At 44.1% G+C, this 10,588-nt stretch overlaps 1 pseudogene; it reads right to left on the bottom strand.

The window, feature by feature from the left end:
* Positions 1–2,115: 2,115 nt before the first annotated feature.
* Positions 2,116–3,226, bottom strand: LOC137238525 (uncharacterized; annotated as a pseudogene).
* Between the last annotated feature and the right edge of the window lie 7,362 nt (positions 3,227–10,588).

The raw sequence follows: 10,588 nt of genomic DNA, 5'->3' as shown, positions 1-10,588 counted from the left end.
CGATAGCAAGAGCAACAACACGTTATTACTGGCCAGGAATGTTCAGGGATATAAGGAAGTACGTACAGCAGTGTCACACATGTCAAATATACAAACCGAACAGCCAGCCGCGGGTAAGATGCTAACGAAGATTTCAGAGGAGTCTTGGGCGACAGTCTGTACAGACTTTGTTGGTCCAATGCCACGATCGAAGCATGGCAACACGATGGCATTAGTCTTCCTAGACAAATTTTCAAAATGGGTAGAGGTAGTACCAATCAGAAAGGCCACGACAGAATGTTTAATAAGAGGATTTTGAGAGAGGATTTTGGCATGGTTCAGCGTCCCAAAAGTATTTATTACGGACAACGGAGCACAGTTTATCAGCAGACGTTTTAAGAGATTTTTAGAGGAACTTGGCGTGAAACACCAATAACCGGCACTGTACACACCGCAGGAGAACCCGGCAGAGAGGGCAAACAGGAATCTCAAGAGGATGATAGCACAATTTACGGGAAAAGAGCAGAAGACATGGTATGAGTTGTTACCAGAGATAACGCTGGCATTGACTACAAGTGAATGTGAATCGACAGGTTACAGTCCAGCACACATAGCACAAGGGAGGGAACCGAGAATCCCCAACAGCCTTTACGATGAGCAGATATTTGGTACAGGTGAGAAATTAGCGAACCCAGGAGAGAAGTCAACGAGGATGAAAGAAATATTCGAGATGGTACGACGGAAGCAAGAGACAGCCTGCCCTATCACACAATCCATCGTAGCAAATTTTCGAATGTAAATGTCCGCTCCGGATCGGAGCAATTTTTTATCATGCAACCCATGTGAATTCGAAAAAGTTGTTGCCATATTTTAAAGTTTGACGTTTCGAAATCAGATGTTTTGCAATAAATTGAAATTTCTATAAATACAAGGGTAAATAAATTTAAATAAACTGAAATATATATTGGAAGAACAAAGCTTTTAAGTGTTACGGATTCTTCGTTGATATTTTCTATAATGCTGGTGGAGGCGGAAGGTGAAAGAAGTAGATCGAATATGAAAATTCAACGAAAAATATTAAGGGACGCAAGCAATCCGCTCGATGTCGAGGACACAATGTAAGTATAGGAATAACTTCATAGGTTAACTTTATTTTATGAAACAGGTTTACTAAAAATTATCGCTTGAATAAGGCGGCCTTTTTGTACGTCTTAAGTGTCGTAGATGGGAATGCACGCTCACAGAGGCCGTGCTCCATCTCTTCGCTCCATCGTTTGTCTTCCGTATTACGTTTTTTTGCGGAGGGTGGGTGCCAGCATGGAGTGGTAAAAGACTTCGACATTCCCATGGCTCAATCCATTTACTTTACGTGAATGCGCAGTATCCTGGCAGCAACCACGATGCTCATATTTGGAACGTAAGCAGCGCGCGAAATTTTTTTGAAAATAAATACCTAAACGGTGAACGAAACACTTGGCTTTTGGGTATGTGCATACACATATAGACCGTTTGAATAATTTTTTGCTAAAATGATTTTATTTGTTCCACAGGAGACGCTGGATACGCTCTAGAGCCTTGGTTAATGACACCTTTTCGTTCACCTACAACAGAAAGCGCCGAAGGAAACTACAATAAAATGCATGCAAAAGCGATAAATACTATAGAAAGGACCATAGGTGTATTTAGGAATCGCTTCAGATGCCTTCTGGGTGCTCGTGAGCTTTATTATGAACCCATGGAGGTTTGCCAAATAGTGAATGTTACCGCAGCATTGCACAATATTTGTATCCATTACCGCGTGGCGGATGATTTTTCAGAAAATGTTGAAGAAAACCATTTTAATCAAACGTATGAAGCTTCTCCTTCAACATATACTGATGCAGCTATTCGGATAAGGGAATCTATATCTTCAACATTAACACGACTATAATATTCAATTAAAAAATAGCAAGACTTATATGTATTAATTCATTTACACTTTTTTTATTGAAACTTTTGGTATATAAATAAAGCTATGTACATATACATATACGTATTAATTCATTTACACTTTTTTATTGAAACTTTTGATAGGCACTTGTATTTAAATAAAGGAATAATACTTACATATAAGGAATACTTACATATGTATAAATTTCAGTGTTTTTTGGAAATCGCATTTAAGCTTTTTTCTTCAACTAATAACATTTTTTTTATTGAATTTTTAGCATTGATCAAATCTTCCATGGATTGGTTGTGTCTACGAGTTTCTTCCACTTCTGCATTCTTCAGGCCGCAGTGCTTTTCCATTGCCCGGTATAAGCGTCGTATACCGGAACAAATATCTTCCAGCTTTTGTTCCTGTATTGAATAGTGTGCTATGGTCTTTTCCTGAAATGCCTTGTAAAAAAAAATGGTCTTGAAGTATTGTATTTGTATCAGTTGGCTTGCGCGCAGAGGAAACACGTCTCGGAAGTGCTGGACTGCGGCTTGATGACGTCATTGACACGTCAGCCTCGATCTCATTTTCAGAGTCGGCTGCAACAGGTAGCCCAACGCTCAGAGTGTTTTCAATTCCATTCGTGCTAGTCTCTAGTGATGTCAATCGGATGACAGCTTCCTCCATTTCATTAAAATGTTGCTGCCTGTTTCGACCGCCACCAGTAGCTCTCTGTTCTTTTTTGTTTTCCGCTAGCTTCCTTTTAATATACGCCTTCGAGTCTAGCCATACCTAATAAACACGATATATATACATATATACACACAAGCAAGGCACAGTAAATTACACATTTTACCTTTTTCCAGCTAGTGATGTCTTTCTGAGGTGAGCCCATGCTGTTAAGCTCTTCCGCCACCTTTTCCAAAACTCCGACGCTTCTTCGTTAGAGCACTTTGAAAAGCCGTGTACCATAGAAGACTTTTCTTGCAGCAACTCCAGCAAAGCCGCATACTGTTGCCTTGTTGTTATTTTTGACCTGTATTTTGACAAATTAAATACTGATTACGCGTTTATCAATAAATACTTACATTTTTATAATTTTTTCAATTTGTTTTAATTTATTTCAATTTTTCGTGGATTGTCCGCTTACAAAAACTTGTCGTAGAAAAATTGTGGGAAATTTAACACTTTGATATTTAGAGCGTGTTCAGTGAATGCTATTCTCCGAATTTCGAATTTACGTTCGGAGTTGTTCGAAATGAATGAATGCTTTTGTAGTAACTTCTCCGAAAAACAGTATACGATGGAGTGCGTGATAAGGCCGAGCATCTATGGAGCAAGCGAAGTATTACAACTTAAGACTAAGGCAATGGCGACCGGCGATAGGCGACCTAGTGCTGGTAAAGGAACATCAGCTGTCAAAAGCGGCGGATAACTTTGCAGCCAAACTAGCGTCCAGGTACAGTGGACCTCACCGGGTAACGAACTTTGTGTCCCCAGTGATCGTAGAGCTAGACAAACTCTTCAGAGGAAGGAGGAGGACAGCCCACCTAAGTGAGCTGAAAGCATACCAGGCAGCCGACGCCGCCGACAACAACGAATCCAGGAGGCAAAGTCATAAACAGAGATACAAGAAGGACGCTAGTGAAGATCAAACCGCGTCAACATCGTCAAATCGAACAGCAAACAACAATCCCGAGGTACAACAACATAGAAATAACAGCGAGGTAGCCATTTGCGGTACGCTCACACGAGTCAGCGAAGAGACCGAGAGACAACACGGAGAGAACCAAGGTACAAGTCCGCAGCTGATAGCATACAGATACGGTCAAGTACAAAACATTGCGGAGAATCAGGTACGAATATTTCCAGAAAATAATTACAGACCGCCAGAGAACCGACACATGGATCAAGATTACACTTGGGAAGGCAGTTCGCTATGGCAGCCTTAAACGAACACACACCCCGAGACAACTGCGGAATTACAGACTATTTTGTAAGATTCTACTTCAATCCGAATGAAATCAGTAGTAACGGACACGCCCAACCGAGACAGTCTCAAATCATACACGAAGAAATTTTGTATTAAGAAGTACCCGGAAGTCGAATCAACCACTAAAAGCTCGGTAAACTCTAACCACAATTACATAAATATCCCATAAATATACTCTTTAACTATGCGCATGATATACCACGTTTTTTTTTTTTTATTCCACCATACACGGTGGAAACACCCTAAGGAAAATCCACCAGTTTTCATTTAAAGTACAGGCTGGCATCATACATACCACCAACTAGAAGGGAAGCGACAAACAACAACATAGCAGCATCCTGATGAAAGTTACAAAAACTAATTTGGTAAGAAGGATTGAGTGATACCCGCTGCCAGGAAAGGTACCGTCGAACGCGTCAGAAGAAAACATATATAAACCGGGCCGCGGTAGGCCAAACCTCAAAGTATCGTAAAGCGAGTAGCAATGAATACGCCTAATTATTCCAATTTTTCTGAAAACCAGAGTGAAGGGTGCGAGTGGGCCCCGTTGAGAATACGGCTACGGCGAACGACACCAGCTGCCCCATACGAGGAGGGAAGTGGCGATGACAGCACCGAGGATTACAGGTCCGAATCCGAGGAGTGGGCGTTCGTTCGGGACCCTACCCCGATCCCCATTTTCTCAGAGAGCGAGGACGAAGACGACAACGAACCACCACCAAAACAGCAGGTCGAGTTTTCGATACGCCAGGAAGACGAGGAGACTCAGGGCCGAGGGTTCGTGGAGTACACTCGGCGCGTCAATCTCAGAATGCGCATATATAACGCACATGTCGAAACCGAACCCCCGGCCAAGCAGAGGATCGTGGAGGCGATATGCGAACCACCAACAACGAACGACGACAACAACGAAGTATTAAGCCGTATAGCCAGCGAGGCCAACGTCAGCCTCAACGACGACAACGACGACATCAACATATTAAGCCGTATGGCCAGCGAGGTCAACGGCAGCCTCAAAGACATCAGCAGCGACGTGCTAAGTCTGACGGCAAGCAACGAGGACATCGGCGACCGCAACAATAACGACGGAGACGGCAGCAGTATGATAGGCGAAATCCAACAATGGCTGAACAGCGCCCAAACCGACACGTCAGAGACGTGGGAGAATCGCTCCGGTATTCAGCCACTGCCAGAACAACTCACCAAGGACATTCAACGACACCTACACCATCCACAACAGCAGGCACAGAAACGACGACAGCGGTCTTTCAAACGCTTTATTGAGGGTCATCTCTACCGCGTACGCATTACGCGCGCTGGGCTGGTCCATACAAGAAATGAGCGACAGCGCCGTCATCGAACCATCAGCTAGTCCATGGAGCTCACCGGTAGTACTTGTAAAGAAGAAGGATGGAAAAATGAGGTTTTGCGTGGACTACCGGAAGTTGAATGACGTAACGAAAAAGGATAGCTACCCATTGCCAAGAATTGACGACACTCTGGACTCGCTATCTGGTACGAAATGGTTTTCCACACTGGACTTGAAAAGCGGCTATTGGCAAGTTGAGGTGAAGGAGGAAGCTAAAGAGAAAACAGCCTTCAGTGTCGGTGACGGTCTGTGGCAATTTACAGTGATGCCTTTTGGACTTTGTAATGCACCAGCTACTTTTGAGAGACTCATGGACCAGGTACTGAAAGTACTACATTGGAAAACATGCTTGGTGTACCTGGACGACATCATCGTATTGGGCAAGAACTTTGATGAACATCTTAAGAACTTGGAGGAAGTTTTCCAGAGATTAGCTGGCGCTGGTCTGAAGTTAAGTCCCAAAAAGTGTGCGCTGTTTAATAAGGAAGTCAATTATTTGGGTCACAAGGTAACGACATCTGCATTTGCACTGCGAACGAAAAAATAGAGGCTGTAAAGGATTGGCCAAGACCACAGAACCTACATGAATTGAGAAGTTTCCTTGGGCTGTGCACATATTACCGCCGATTTGTACCAAATTTTTCAAGCGTAGCCCATAGCCTCCATGAGCTTACAAGAAAAAACAAAGCTTTTGAATGGAAGAAGGAGCAAGAAGCGGCTTTCCAAATATTGAAGGAGCGTTTGTGCACTGCCCCAATGTTAGCATATCCGATTCCAGGAGCAACATTTATTCTAGATACAGATGCGAGTGGGCGTTTTATCACAACTGGTCGATGGACAGGAGAAGGTAGTTGCATATTACAGCCGTTCGATTGGAAAACCAGAGAGGAACTACTGTGTTACGCGGAGAGAGCTGTTGGCATTGGTAGAGTGCATTAAATATTTTCATAAATACCTCTACGGCCAGCGATTCCGTGTCAGGACAGATCACGCAGCGTTGAAATGGCTTCTGCTGTTCCGTAATCCGGAAGGACAATTGGCACGGTGGATCGAGCGACTACAAAGCTGTGACTTTTCCATTGAGCATCGAAAAGGTAGTACCCATGGAAATGCCGATGCAATGTCACGAAGGCCACGTAGTTTGGAATGCAAGCACTGTTCAAAGGCCGAGGATAAAGAAGACATTATAGATGTCCGGCTAATAACTATAACGTCTACGGATGAATGGAACAAGGAACAACTAAGAAAGTGTCAGCTAGAATATACAGATCTGTCACATGTTATGCAAGGGCTCGAACGAAACGAAAGACCAAGCAGAGAGGAGATGTCAGCAGAGAGTCCCATTGCGAAGTCATATTGGGCACAGTGGAACAGTTTAGAATTGATATCCGGTTGCTTGCATCGAGTATGGGAGAGTGAGGATGGTCAATGCAAGAAGAAACAGATAGTTGTTCCCAGAAAGAGGATTCCTGGCGTGCTCAGCGAGCTGCACAATGGTCCAAGTGGAGGTCATCTTGGAATCACGAAGACACTCGAGAAAATTAAGCAGAGATTCTATTGGGTTGGTTGCCGTCAGTCGGTCACCGAGTGGATTGCCAATTGCGAGGTATGCAACAGAGCGAAAGGGCCCAAAACCCGAAGTCATGGCCAGATGAAGCAGTATATTTCAGGTGCGCCATTTGAAAGGATCGCCATGGATGTCGCAGGTCCATTTCCTACTAGCAACCGCGGAAACAAATACGTACTGGTGGTTATGGATTATTTCAGTAAATGGCCAGAGGTATACCAAATCCCAAACCAAGAAGCAGAAACAGTAGCAGAAGTGGTTAAAAACGAATGGGTTGCAAGGTATGGTGTACCAATGGAGTTACATTCTGACCAAGGCAGGAATTTTGAATCAACTGTGTCCCAAGAAATAAGCAAGAAGTTGGGCATTCGAAAAACACGGACAACTGCATTGCATCCTCAGTCCGATGGTATGGTGGAACGTTTCAATAGAACAATGGAGGAGCATTTAAGGAAAGTAGTTGACAAGTACCATAAGGACTGGGATACACACATATAATTATTCTTGATGGCCTACCGATCGGCAGTACATGACACAACGGGCCAAACTCCCGCAAAGGTAATTTTTGGCAATGACCTTCGACTGCCAGCTGATTTGAAGTATGGGATAGATGCCGATGCGGAGAGGAATGTCAAGAAATCCACTGGTGTCTTGGAAGAAGAGCTGAGAGAGATACACGATCTGGTAAGGCAACGAGCAAAGATTATGAGTGACAAGATGAAAGCGAGGTACGATAAAGCAATTAATTCGGAAGGGTTTCAGGAAGGAGATTTGGTGCTGCTATACAACCCACAACGAAAAAAAAAGTTTGTCCCCGAAATTGCAGTGTAACTGGGAAGGCCCATAAAAATAAAAAATAAATGTAAGGCGCGATAACCTCCGAAGAGATCTAAGGCCGAGCTTCTCTTCCAATTTGCGTCGTCCTCCTCTTGATTCTTCCCTACAAATTGGCCGGACGGGACCTACATGTTTTATGCCGACTCCGAACGGCATCTGCAAGGCAGATGAGTTTTCACTGAGAGCTTTTCATGCAGAAATACAATCGGAGCGCTTGCCAGACACTGCCGAGGGGCGACCCCGCTTAGAAAAATTTTCTTCTAATTGAAAAATCTTATTTCTAAAATTTTGATGTTGCTTTGCCCGGGAGTTGAACCCAGGGCATACGGTGTGATAGGCGGAGCACGCTACCATCACACCACGGTGGCCGCCCATACAAAGTTGTAAAACGGATCAACGATGTAGTGTACCGCATACAAACCACTACCAAACCACGAACCAAAATGAAAGTGGTTCATTTAGAGAGATTAGCAGCGTTTAGATCGAGAGATTTGTCTGATCGGGACGAATGGAAGAAGGAGCAAGAAGCGGCTTTCCAAATATTGAAGGAGCGTTTGTGCACTGTCCCAATGTTAGCATATCCGATTCCAGGAGCAACATTTATTCTAGATACAGATGCGAGTGGATATGCTATAGGAGGCGTTTTATCACAACTGGTCGATGGACAGGAGAAGGTAGTTGCATATTACAGCCGTTCGATTGGAAAACCAGAGAGGAACTACTGTGTTACGCGGAGAGAGCTGTTGGCATTGGTAGAGTGCATTAAACATTTTCATAAATACCTCTACGGCCAGCGATTCCGTGACAGATCACGCAGCGTTGAAATGGCTTCTGCAGTTCCGTAATCCGGAAGGACAATTGGCACGGTGGATCGAGCGACTACAAAGCTATGACTTTTCCATTGAGCATCGAAAAGGTAGTACCCATGGAAATGCCGATGCAATGTCACGAAGGCCATGTAGTTTGGAATGCAAGCACTGTTCAAAGGCCGAGGCTAAAGAAGACATTATAGATGTCCGGCTAATGACTATAACGTCTACGGATGAATGGAACAAGGAACATTTAAGAAAGTGTCAGCTAGAAGATACAGATCTGTCACATGTTATGCAAGGGCTCGAACGAAACGAAAGACCAAGCAGAGAGGAGATGTCAGCAGAGAGTCCCATTGCGAAGTCATATTGGGCACAGTGGAACAGTTTAGAATTGATATCCGGTTGCTTGCATCGAGTATGGGAGAGTGAGGATGGTCAATGCAAGAAGAAACTGATAGTTGTTCCCAGAAAGAGGATTCCTGACGTGCTCAGCGAGCTGCACAATGGTCCAAGTGGAGGTCATCTTGGAATCACGAAGACACTCGAGAAAATTAAGCAGAGATTCTATTGGGTTGGTTGCCGTCAGTCGGTCACCGAGTGGATTGCCAATTGCGAGGTATGCAATAGAGCGAAAGGGCCCAAAACCCGAAGTCATGGCCAGATGAAGCAGTATATTTCAGGTGCGCCATTTGAAAGGATCGCCATGGATGTCGCAGGTCCATTTCCTACTAGCAACCGCGGAAACAAATACGTACTGGTGGTTATGGATTATTTCAGTAAGTGGCCAGAGGTATACCAAATCCCAAACCAAGAAGCAGAAACAGTAGCAGAAGTGGTTAAAAACGAATGGGTTGCAAGGTATGGTGTACCAATGGAGTTACATTCTGACCAAGGCAGGAATTTTGAATCAACTGTGTCCCAAGAAATAAGCAAGAAGTTGGGCATTCGAAAAACACGGACAACTGCATTGCATCCTCAGTCCGATGGTATGGTGGAACGTTTCAATAGAACAATGGAGGAGCATTTAAGGAAAGTAGTTGACAAGTACCATAAGGACTGGGATACACACATATAATTATTCTTGATGGCCTACCGATCGGCAGTACATGACACAACGGGCCAAACTCCCGCAAAGGTAATTTTTGGCAATGACCTTCGACTGCCAGCTGATTTGAAGTATGGGATAGATGCCGATGCGGAGAGGAATGTCAAGAAATCCACTGGTGTCTTGGAAGAAGAGCTGAGAGAGATACACGATCTGGTAAGGCAACGAGCAAAGATTATGAGTGACAAGATGAAAGCGAGGTACGATAAAGCAATTAATTCGGAAGGGTTTCAGGAAGGAGATTTGGTGCTGCTATACAACCCACAACGAAAAAAAAGTTTGTGCCCGAAATTGCAGTGTAACTGGGAAGGCCCATACAAAGTTGTAAAACGGATCAACGATGTAGTGTACCGCATACAAACCACTACCAAACCACGAACCAAAATGAAAGTGGTTCATTTAGAGAGATTAGCAGCGTTTAGATCGAGAGATTTGTCTGATCGGGACGATCAGACTTAGGTGAAGGGCAGTGCCACACAATCGTTAAACTAAAGCGAGTCAGCTGCAAGGGGCGACAGCTGGCTCCCGCAATTGAATGCCCCATAATCTCTATCTCGCAAGATTGGAAGATCGAGCACTCTTACTGTTGGAGGACAAGTGGACGGAAAGGAACGTTTACTGACTGTAGATACGGGTGCATCTCATTCCATCATTCGAGCGGATTTAGTCAACAAAAAGATAAGACCATTGCTTGGAGCAAGATTACGTACAGCCACGGGAGAGGAGACCCAGGTAATTGGAGAAGTAGAATGTGAAGTAGCAATTGGGAACGTCACGGTACTTCACAATATCATAGTGGCAGGTATTGTTGATGAAATCTTAATTGGAGTGGACTTCTTAATCAACCAAGGCATCAAGATCGATATGCAAAGCAAGACGATGTGATATAAGAACATGGATGTGCCACTTAATTTCGGCTACGAGAGAGGCTACAGCAGTAAACGAGTGCTGGTGGAAGAGAGTCAGCAAATACCACCAAAATCAGAAGCAGTCATCTGGGCAAAGGTT

The sequence above is a fragment of the Eurosta solidaginis genome, chromosome 1, assembly GCF_040869045.1.
Source record: "Eurosta solidaginis isolate ZX-2024a chromosome 1, ASM4086904v1, whole genome shotgun sequence".
Classification (NCBI taxonomy): domain Eukaryota; kingdom Metazoa; phylum Arthropoda; class Insecta; order Diptera; family Tephritidae; genus Eurosta; species Eurosta solidaginis.
Note: the sequence above shows the minus strand (reverse complement) of the source record. Positions and strands in the feature narration are given on the sequence as shown.